Source organism: Lepisma saccharinum, chromosome 4, assembly GCF_977018435.1.
Source record: "Lepisma saccharinum chromosome 4, izLepSacc3.1, whole genome shotgun sequence".
Classification (NCBI taxonomy): domain Eukaryota; kingdom Metazoa; phylum Arthropoda; class Insecta; order Zygentoma; family Lepismatidae; genus Lepisma; species Lepisma saccharinum.
Genome location: NC_139232.1, coordinates 63986377 through 63998588, shown reverse-complemented (window position 1 = coordinate 63998588; position 12212 = coordinate 63986377). Strand labels below are relative to the sequence as shown.

The window sequence follows — 12212 nt, the reverse complement described above, 5'->3', positions numbered from 1 at the left end:
GCTTATTTTACTTCACTTTTCTGCCACTTTTGGCTAATTGGAAAGATGGGGATGAGTGATGAGTGATATATGAATGGACACTCACAAACAGCCGAACCCGAGACCACTGGCGTCGTAGCATTTAAAAGTTAAATTGTTTAACATTTTATACATACATACGAACATGGGTCAACGATAATATTTATTATTATTATTATTAATTCTTTAGATGAAGGGAAAAAATCATCGAAAAAGGGAAATTTTACCCCTTCCAAAGGGAAATTGTGCTTACAGATTGTGGCAACACTGGGTTCACATAGTAATGAAAGAAAGCTCGCCCAGCCGCTCCCCTTAGAGAAAAAGATACCTCTTACATTGCTGTACTCCTCCAAACATCTGAGGCCGACTGCTCCCCTGCCCTTCCTATTTATAGGCCCGCTAATGACCTAAACCGTTACTGGAAACTTACCGCTCCCCAACGGTCAAGAACCCAAAAGTACAGGAATACATAGCCATACACAATTTATAACATAAAAAAGGATCCAGTAATGATCGCGTCATTACAAAGTTTGCACCACTGACTATGTTTTTGTTGAAATATTATTTTCAGCATATAAGATGATCTTCCCAGACAAAATTGCGGAGTTTGACTGTGGATAATATGAAAAAAAGATTGTTGCCTAACTATAAGACGAAGAGTGGATTTTAATAGCAAATTTCCACTGGTAAGTTCTGCTATCGTCGTAAGGTTAGGTATCACTCATAACGTTATGCAAGATAGTGCATATTTTAGGATATAGGTGTCCCATATTCATTGCCGGTGACTATACCTAATCAGTATTTTTCAGGAATTTTGAACCATTTTAAGTTTTTCTGAACCTACTCCAGGATTTTTCGAACCTAGCTTAAGATTTTTATAACCTATTTTAGGATTTTTAGGACCTATTTTAGGATTTTTAGAGCCTATTTTAGGAACCTACTTTCTATCATCTCGTCTCGAAATAATCGATATGATTTTCAAACTTAACACTGCAGTGGTCGCGCGGATCACAATGGTGATCCACTCGTATATGTTCACATGCTACTGCCTTTTGGTAACACTGTTGACCTTTGCCCCCAGTGTATCTTCCTGGAACAGTCCAGGAACTCTGTTCGTTCAGCATTTGTTTGAAAAAGACCCATTCTTGACTTGTTATACAGCTCACATTTCAATGGAGCACAATAGTGATCTGCGCTACTATTGACAGGAGCGTTTTCGGACATGTAGTATTTACATATAAGTACGTGTACCTAAAATCTGTTATAAATGTATGAAGAGGGTGTGTCCAGACCACCAAAAACTTGTTGGATCTTGTGTGGAATGAGAATAATGAAAGTAAAATTCTAAGATATGTATTTTTTCCCATCACATTCGAATATAATTCACTAGATATGGATTTTCCTCCATCCTGTAATGTGTTGAGTGAAATAACTTGTTAAGTGAACCAGAATACCTTGAAAAGGACACTGGCTATGATATCAGATCAATTTTGACAAATAATGGATGAAATCAATAATATCTGATGGATCACAATAGGGATCCGCGCAACCAATGACGAGTATTTTCTTTTCACGCAACCACAGCAGTGATAAACTAATTTGAACCAAATATAAGTAATGAAACAATCACATGGCTTCTCATGTTGTGTCTTGCATTATATTTGACTAACAACTTATATTTGACTAACATGGCTTGGGAAATTGAATTTGGGACGGGACTTCGTGTAGTGGTTGCGTACCCTATAGGTATTGATATGCCAAGGCACTAGCTCGCACTAGCCAGCCATTTCCGAGAAAAAGCGCTCCAAAATTTCGAAGGCTTCCAAGTGTGTCTCAGGAGGCGCAGATAGTGTCGGATTTCTAAATGTCCCGATGGGGCCGTGGTAGCATATGCGTTTCACGCACTGAAGGTTCTCGTTCGATTGACCTAGTGCACGCTTGTACCTTGGCATATCAATACCTACAGGGTACCCAACCACTACACGTTGTTCTGTCCCAAACTCAGTTTCCCAAGCCATAGCCTCATCTTGTAAGATCTCGAACCAGACAACACTGTCGGTCTCGTCAATAAGAAAGCCTGTTCCTATCGCTATTTCCTCTCGACTTGTAAACGCCTGCCTCTTACCATTCCGACCTTTATCTCGAGTTACCAACGTGTTCCAAATTTCTTTCCCATAAATAAACATAATCACGACTCAGTTTGGTTCTTGCCTCGGCGTCAACAGGAATGTCTCGATCTACTTTCTATCATCTCGTCTCGAAATAATCGATATGATTTTCAAACTTAACACTGCAGTGGTCTGCTAGGCTTGAAGAGTTAGATTTCGTTCCTATTTCGATTTTTCCAGACGTCAGACTTGTATTCTCTGCACAATTCCTAGATTCTGCAGGATGGTACAGGCAAAATCTGCTTCTTGTTCACTTTTCCGTTCAATGCTTGAACCTAACATCACCATTGAACGAAATGTACAACTTTGGAGTATTGGAGAACATAACCAGTCAATCTCGAACCGAATAATTACAAAAATGCTGTCCATTTGCTAGTCCGTCTGAAAGTTTTGGATCTTCTGATCCGCCTATAGTCTCCTGAACCATGAGTGCCGACTGGAGGAGGACCAGGGGAGTGGGGCAACGACTCCTCTCTTTGTTAAAACTTGATTGCATCGCATTGCTTATTTATACCGCAAGGTCACAGTGCTCTGATAGGATAATCGCGACTGGACGCACAGTTTAAAGTGAGATCGATATCACTGTGCAATATGCGTTCACTGGGAGGTCAAACTCGGAACTCCTTTTATTAAAAGTCAACAGCGTTACCACTTCCAAATAGAGCAAGGCCCTTCTCTATTTGGAAAGTGAAGTTCAGGCGAGTGATGAATTCGATGTGTGTAACTTTTCTTGAAATTTCATTAGTTCTGATTAACATGGTCAGAATTGCAGAGATTGTATTTTACTTTTACTTACGACTAATTCTCAGGTTGTATAACAGTTCATAAATTGTTAGAGATAGAAGAAAATATGTAGGTGATAACGATAGAACAAGAAGAGAAAATCTTGAAGCTAATAAACTGTTGTTAGAGTGGCAACCATGCTTGTAGATATCATGGGCTATCTTTTTGTTGCAGTTTGATATTCAACTCTTCTTCTTTTTATAATCTTAATAAATTGACATTGACACGTTTTCGGAGTTATACCTGAAGCTTTACTTCAGCCATGTTAAACATAAATAACATGGAACGGGTATCAACACTGAATTGGTAGTTCTTTGTGTTTATTATTCGTCCTCATCATTACCATTAGCCGAGAAAGAGAACAGAAAATACTAATAAAAATAAGGTGAAAAAAATATTTTGTTCGTTATGCCGTGACTCCATGAGAAGGAAACTAATAGAAGAATTAGTTTCTGTGATATTCTTTGAAGAAAATATCAGGTTGGTTGAAGTGATCAAAAAGCTGGCCAATTAGAGAGTCGGAATTCTTCTGAAGCTTCCACGACAGAATAACTTTTCATAATTGCTTAACGAGTATTTTGCGAGACATTATAATTTGACAGCGCTGTTTCTTGTAATGAGAATATTGTCTGGCAACTTGTTAGAGTTTTCATAACAATCTGAGTATCGAAGGTCGAATTCACGTGCTCAGGAACGCCGCCGTCGGAAGGAAGAGAATAGCAGGAAGCTCTACAGTGTTCGTTTCCGGTTGATAAAGAAAATCACGGTTTAAGATCCTAAGAAATGTGAAAGTGTGAACAGTTCTTTTCAGATTGATAAACAATGACCTCGTTAAATGGTGTAATGTTTAAGATTAGCGGATCGGTATAAGGAAAAAGAAAGGCACACTGTTCTAAAAATGTAAAGTTTGTCAAAATGTAGTACACATGGAGTTTGGGGGATGTCAGTGATGACTTTCGAAAAACACCCAAATGACAATCTATCTTCCACGCATATGGAGTTAAATATGGACTTAAAATTGTAAAAAAATACTTTTTTAATAAGATAAGACACTACATGTGCTGTATAAAATACAGTAAAAAATATAAACAGTATAAAATACATTGACATTAATTGTAAAACAACACAAAATGTGTTTTCATTTTCTGTTTTTAAAACAATGAATAACAAAATTTTGTTGTATGTGTTCGAACTGAATTTCCTTCTGTTGTCTCTTAAGATGGGTTTATATTGGTCAGTTATTTGCAAGAAATTCAGCCAACTCTTTCGGTCACACGGGGACATGTATAATATGATATGTAAAATACGAGCCAAAACCTAATATATGTAAAAATATGGAAAGTAAAGACTGGACTTTCGTGCGTGAAGATAATACAAAATATAACTGATTTCAGCTTCATACACAAATATGTATTTACATATAAATCCGTTCCCTGTTAATGAGGCTCCGCCGTCTGAATCCATGCCATGTGTTCTGTGTATTTATCAGTGGCGTAGCGTCCTAATACGCCCATACGCCCGGCGTTCCCTGATTTAAAATTTTAAAAATGCGTAAATGCTGTAAATATAAAGTAAAACGTGACTAATTATATACATGTTTGAGCATAATAGCATTATAAAAGCTATTTTTCGCGATCCGTCTACAACGCTCCACTAACAGCTCTCCTTGTAGCATTTCTCTAATGTCTTTGCTTGCCGGACGCCGGCTAGGTTTGGCGTACAGGACCATGCCGCCCTGTAGGCAGAGAGAAGGAGGGAAAGCTTGTGGCTTGGATCTCTACAGCACGGGCGAAATGCTCTCGCCATACGCGGGCGTACGGAACGGAGCACCTGATTGGTTCTAGGGGCCATGTGACCTTTCCTGCCTTCCGATTCAAGGCGCTGTACTTCCGATGCAGACGACAGAAGTAGAATTCCTACCGCTCGTGCCTCTGCTCGTGCTGTGTGATGCTACAATACGCAATATTGACTGGCGTATCTTTAATGACCACTGCATCGTGTAATTAATTTATCGCAAGAACAGTGAAGTGCATTAAAAACTAAAAGAAGAAAAAAGTTTTTGTCAAACAAGTTGATTAAGTCCTCGTGGTAGAAGTTCAGCCTGTGGCTGCTCTACCACCTAACCCACAAAACTATTTATTTTAAAAAAATATTTTTTCGTTAGTATCTAACTGCCTAATATTGTGCCAGTGGAAATGTTTAGCATTCGCTTCAAAACTCTTAACATCGTATGAACTCTTGACAAAATTATTTTAAAATGTTTATCAGCATTCTCAAGATACAATAAACAGTGGTCTGAAACTCTGAATTACTACTAATAGGCACTGTTACGTCAGTAGAGTGTACGATTGTTGGATCATCCACCCACCTTAATGTCAGAGTGTTTTGCACAGCACGCTAAGACGCCAGAGGTTTCCGGTTCGAATCCCGGCCTAGGCATGTTTGTTCTTTGTGAGTGTCTCTTCATCAACTTCATCAATATCATCACTCATATTCATATTTGCGATTAGCCAAAAGTGGTAGAAAGCGAAGTAAAATAAATCAAATCAATCAAAAGTTGTATCCATGCGCGTCGGAAGGGGGTGTGGCCGTGCAAAATACTCCGAATGGTGTACGGTGTTTCTGACTTGAACAATCTAATTAAAAATGGTATAAAACACCAGTGTTCCAAGCATTTATTGCACACTAAGGCATCTTATTTTCTAGATAAAACAAGCATGCATCATGTTTTATCGGAACCCGGCTGACTTAATGTAATAAACACAATGAGATTGTGATTTTAAATAGACAATACATATGTCGGCTAATTCCATAAGTAAACTCTTAAGCCAAAAAAAAAAAAAGGCCTAGCCTTCCTTCTAACTTGGCGTTCCCATCCGAAATGCTCATGCTACGCCACTGGTATTTATGGGTGTAAGGTCTGACCCTTTTGAGGACACTCGATGTCAGTCTCTATTCCACATAGACCTGCAACCTGGATAATGTTCTGTAGGACTTGTGTCGTCCCTATATGTTTGTGAATGCCCCTTCATCCATCTAATCTTATCACCATTCATCCTCACCGTCGCGATTAGCCAAAATCTCAGAAAAGCAAAGTCAAATAAAACAAGTCAATCAATCAACATGGAATTTGATTAAGGTCACGTGTACAAAGGTTGTAAGGACGTGTGTACTAAAAGTATATCACGAATGTGTCACGAGTGCTAAGTTCTTATAGGTTGGTTTTATCTATAATAAATAACCCTTTTTAAGGGTCTGTGTCTTGACTTTACCCCACAAGCCATAAATGACTATCCTTGATTCTAGCCACTGTTTCTGCTAGCTTATAGGCGTACCTGTCATCCAATCATCAGTAACGTTCAATCGTAGCTGATAGACTAGCTAGGCAATAAGAAAGTGTAGCAACTTCAAGGAACTTGGTAATGAAGGCCAAGCGTGAATTGCTTTTGTCCACGATATGCACAAATGGAACACACACGTTGCCTCGGCAATAAACTTTCGTGTTAGGAATGCCAAAGAGTTGGTTAGTTTCATGGTGGAAGGTGACTGCCAGAGAAGTCGAGTGGGTGAGGGCGAGGGTCTTAACCACTTTCCTGTCCACCTAACTAGGTTTCATGACATAATTTCAAAATTATTTATCAAGAAACACACACTTGAGCGCAGAGGGTTGAGAGAGAGGAGAATGTAGCCCTATAAAAATAATAAGACACAAGGGCAAATAGACAAAAAGGAGTCAGAAAGGAAGAGAGAGAGAGAGAGAGAGAGAGAGAGAGAGAGAAAGAATCAAAAGAAGAGAAAATGATAGATAAGGACAAAGAGAAGAGTTTTGTAGGTGTGTGTGAGTTGGGGGTCTTCGTCTTAATTTATACTTCTTCTCTTTGCTACATTTTTTACCCTTCCCGATCGTGAGAACACAGAAATAGATAAAATGGAAAAGAAAAAGAGGGAAAGAAAGAAGGATAAAGGAAAAGAGACAGAAGCTAAGAGAGAAAAGTTACAGGGGAAGAGATAAGAAGAACCAGAAGGGAAGATAAAGAAGAAGAAGATAGACAAATGGAGAAATAAAGAGAAAATGTCAAAACGTGGGGCAGAGAAAGAAAGAAGCTGAAAGAGAGAGAGAGAGAGACAGAGTGAGAGGGAGGGAGTTAGGTAGGTGTGTTTCAGAGTTCTCGTCTAAATTTTATACTTAATTCAGTTTTGACCCTTCTGGAATCCCGGTATCATGAAAACTACTTATATGCGAATTCTCGTCTGTGAAACAGCTTGCGGTAGAAATCCGTGAACAGACTTCAATTTTTCTTATTTGACGTCGTTTTCTTGTCCATTTAGATTACTTGCGACGATGAAGATGGTAATTAGAACCACTCTCCTTGTTGGCCTAGCGTGTTGACAGGTCGAACCATAATCTCGTCATTGGTGTTCCACATTTCTTAGCCAAGATTAAATAAGAGATAAACTTGTGGAGACCTGTTGATGGCTAATACGACCAGCAGAGAGTGATACCAGCTCTCGAAAGCTCCGCACCGCATTGGGTTGCTACCATGAGAGGATCTTTCTAATTAATTGCGGAGATCACGTTATTGCCATCTCGCGAGCACAAAGTTATGAGAACCAATAGAACACTGCATAGCCTATATTGTTACGTACCCAATAGGACCAATTAATGTAAATAGTTTGCTAAAGAGGAGTAGAGATGGCAGCACCAGGCGTGCAAGATTAAGAATTAGCATAATATATGTGAATAACCTTATAAATAAAAAGTAAAGTAAAGTAAAGTGTTCCCCTGTGCATAGCACCACGCCATGAAGGCGTATAGGGGGTGTGGGGGTAACGCCCCACACTTTCTTGATCCGGTCGTGAGTGGGGGTGATGTGATCAGCATCACGCCCCTGACCGCCTTTACCCCCCAGGGTTTCCCCCAGGTACCCATGTTATTCGACGCTGGGTAGGCGCCGGGGCCGCTTCCACCGTTAGAAAAGTTCCCGGATTTGAACCGGCCGGGGATCGAACCCGGGACCTTTAGCATGGTAGTCAGACGCGTTACCGACTGAGCCACCGCGGCCACCACCTTATAAATAAGAACAAAGCAAATTGGAAAGATGAAGAACAATAGAATATATTATAAAAAGACAAAGAATAAATATAAAATAAATAAATTAATCTATTTACTTGATAAATCAAACTAGTGATCATATGTAAATTGATCAGAAAACTAAAGAAGTCAAAGCGCCGGTACAAATTTGTGTTTTTGAACAGATCTTGAATTTGTTTGATTTGATTTACTTTTCCAATAGTGGAAATTTTGTTTACCCCAGTGCCGGTGCATTCGGTTGCGCGTTTCAGCCGTGGCACTTACTTGGATGACTCCAGGTTGGACATATTTAGTGTTCGCGCGTTCCAATCGCAACCACAAGGGAGGACATTAGAGATATGCCCAAAGTTCGAGGAAAGAGAGCAGAAAAAAGAATAAAGGAATTCTTAAATCGGCGAAGAGCTGAAATAGGCGGTGAGGACATCAATCCACCACTTCGCACACGTGATCCCCTAGAACTTGGAGCGATTGGAGTAAAAGAGAAGCGGTATCAGCTTGATAGAATAGAATTCAGCGAAGGATGTAAATCTGTGTATGAAGAGTTGAAGTAAGCGGAACGAAGGATCCCCGTTCTCGAGATTACCATAAAGCACAAAAGGAAATCCAGAGGGAAGTTCCCAAAGAAGACAAAGGAGGAAGTCCAGATCCAGACCGTCCACTATGAAGGAAGTCCAGATCCTGAAAAACCATTGAGAAGGAAGTCCGGGTCCAGATCGTCCATTAAGAAGGAAGTCCATATAGTAGAATATTCAAATCGAGAAGAGAAATAATAACAAAAAACATATTGAGATGAAAATTAACTGTGAATGAAAATTACAGAAGAATGTAGCTTATCATGTAAATATTCTTATTCCATGTATTCTGTGCTCAAATAATATATACGTTTAAACGTATTCATTGGAAGGCATCCTGTCTGGTTTCGTTTTCTACAAAGAACCTTACCCTGTAGATATTCTAGCTGAGGTTTAAGATTAAGATTTATGTACCTTTGCACAAATGCTCATACTGTAGTACCTTGATACTAGTCCGGATAGAGTTTGGGGATAATATTGCTACTAGTTGTAACCTATTTATCGGTTATTCATCATTTGGTTTATAACCAGGTTAATATGGAGCAATGAATTATTGTTGAGCTTTGTCTTTCTCCAAACATCTTACTCTTTATTGGAGAAAATATATATATATCTTCGTTATCATAGATTTGAAGTAATGAATTGCGTACTGCTGATCCAACTGTCAAATCTCTGATTCTTAATAGGGTTCCCGATTGTTCAATGCGGTCGCCTTGAAATCAAGGGGTTGCGGATTCCCTTCCTGGCAGTACCATATTACTCAATGGTTCAGCTTTCACTTGAAACTGCAGGCCTATTCCCGATTAGTCTATCTGAGTTAAATGACCTTATTTTCCTATGTCTATCAATCCAAGGATAAAATTAGATATTTCCAAACGTGACTAATTTGTAGAGAACTGGATACATTGAAGAAACAAACAAACAAAACATAACAGTTTGTTTACTTTTCATATACAGTCACCAGCATTAAAAATGGGACAGCTGGATCCTGAAATACTCGCTTCCATGTAAGGCGTTAATGTGTGTTGCCTAACTCTACAGCAGTGGTTCTCACCGGGACCCACCTTGAAGGATATTACACTTCATGAAACCCATAAGCTTTGGCGCCGGTAGAATTACTTGTAGGGGTGTGCACCCAGTTTATAATCAGATTTCTGCTAACATCGAGTACTTTCAGAAGCCCTCTTGTACGCTTACTTAAACAAATTACACATTCTTCATTCTAGAAAAGTAAAATGTAATTTAAAATACTAATTTACTCTAGTGTAACATCTAACTGATGATGTTAATGATGACAGTTGACACCTCTCGGCAACCGCATAAACACGCACACACAGGCTGTCGGAAATATCAAGCGACACCTTAAGTCGACTTGCATGTGACAAACAGATAATTAAGAACTCATTGCTGCCACCCAAACGAAAACGACAGATATCCGATTCCCTTGAGTTAAACAACAGGAGATGCCGGTAAAAAGCAATGGTAGAGCGCTAGTAACGGAAATGTGGAGTTTAGACTACGTACAACACGGGTTGAATTTAAATTGTTAAAACAATTTATGTTAGGAATTTAAATGTAATAAGTTTTTAGGACAGTAAATACATTTTCGAGCCCGACTTCGCGACCCAGCATACGCCCTTTCGGAACCCTGCTGTGGGTCATCACTTTAAAGTTACCGGTAATAACAGCGGGCTCGTACGAATTGTGCACCCGTGGTGCAGGTGTCTCACCGAACCCGAATTGCGCACTGGACCTAAGATCGCCCCCTTCCACAGACACGAACTGCGCACAAAACGGAAGTTTGCTGGAAATACATACAGAAATAGAACAAATGGACAGAAATGGAACACATTCAAAGCATGTAACAATTAATGAAACTAAGAATAACAATAAGAATTTTGGCAAATCAGTAATCATATACAAATTACATCCAAAGCCAAACGAGTCACATGTACTTAACAATTACATTTTAATATAGACATTAACAAATTTATTATGATTAAACCGCTCACTTCTAGTTAACAAGACCTTGTACGATACGCATTTCACAAAACTCAAACGATCAATATTATATATTAATATTATTATTCAATCTCATCTCCTTTTCTCTTGATGCCGTTTCTCAGGGATTTTCCCCTTAAATCCTGGACTCGGAGGGCATCATCATTGTGTTCCTTTTTCCATCCACGAGAATGTAGTTCCATCGCAGAGTGTGTAAATGATGGCCCAACATGATTTACTGGTACACCTCCAGCGTTCTTCACCCTTAGATTTCAATATCTTCCTGAAACTTATGTTTTAAGTAAACGAGAAGTGCGTTTCCTCTCTCACTCCAATTTTTTTGAATTTCTATATTGCTACACTTTATTTCACAGTATGCAAGTCACTTTATTCCCACGAGTTCAAATTAATGTCACAGCTGCAAATGAAAGAAATGGCTTCACAATTTAACAAATTTCACATTAGGTCGAACGTTATTGGCTTGAATCTATCTCGAACACTTTCATTTCACCGTTCTGTGCGCAATTCGTGATTGACATCCACTTGCCAGCGCACCTGGGCCTGCTCCTATCATGTGCCGCCCTGTGCGCAATTCGTGCTGGGAGATTAGTAAACCCTTATCAACGATCATCTCTGGCCAGGTTTTGTGAACAATTCGAGTTTGTCCATAACAGCGCCCCCCACCCCCTTGACAACTAAAAGTACCATGGGAGGTACTTTATCCAGCCTTCCTAAATCTAGCTCCTTGAAAGTCAACTTTAGCTCAATTTAAGGTGACATTTAGCTCTTTCGTGCGCATCAGGTTTGGCAACACTGCCAGAATGGCCGTAATAGGCAAGGAGAAATGCACTAGCTTATGGAGGAATTATTTTGTTCGTTTTCTTGAGAATATCAAACTTCTGATGGCGGGGAAAAAACACATGATCGGGTAGAGGATCTATTGAAGATGACATTTGTGCTAGAAAAAGTAGAATCTCCCATTTGTTTAGCCGCAACTTGAATTTAAAGTAGTTTCTCCATAAGGAATACATGGAATTCTGTAAATACTTATTTATCATATTTTTCAGACACGGTATCTAGCTTAATGATCAACTTTAAAAACAGCTTCCACTTGCAACATGGAGAAATTCATACTCTTAAATTATGCGTGGATTTTTTTAGTAGCAGTGCCAATCCCGACGATATTTAAATAAATGCATGCCTGGTGCGAAATTGTCACACATCATCTTAAGCTTAATGTGCACCGTAAAGTACCAATGTTTGTCCCAACTGGGACTCGATCCCTGAACCATTAACGTAAGCCAGTGCAGGGATGCTCAATAGCAGACAACGGACAACGCCCAACAGAAAGCACACGATTAGTACACAGCATTCGCTACACTAGAACGGTGTGCATGCACTGACTTACCTTTATAGCAGTGTGGAATTACGTTGACAGGCAGATGTGCCAATGTCGGACGCTCTTGCGAGTGTTGATGAGGCTCCAAAGTAAATCTGGTGTTAACACCGCACTTTGTTTTTTCCCACTCCGAGAGCGCTTGGCAACTGTCGGAGATGTTCATCTTCCATTCAAGCGCG

At 39.5% G+C, this 12212-nt stretch overlaps 1 protein-coding gene across 1 annotated transcript in view; it reads right to left on the bottom strand.

The window, feature by feature from the left end:
• LOC145986525 (aromatic-L-amino-acid decarboxylase-like) overlaps nt 1-12212 on the bottom strand; it is a 63406-nt gene extending 51194 nt beyond the window's left edge. The window contains exon 1 of the mRNA XM_083120636.1: nt 12043-12212. The gene's annotated coding sequence lies outside the window, so the exon portion shown is untranslated. The remainder of the gene's footprint in view (nt 1-12042) is intronic.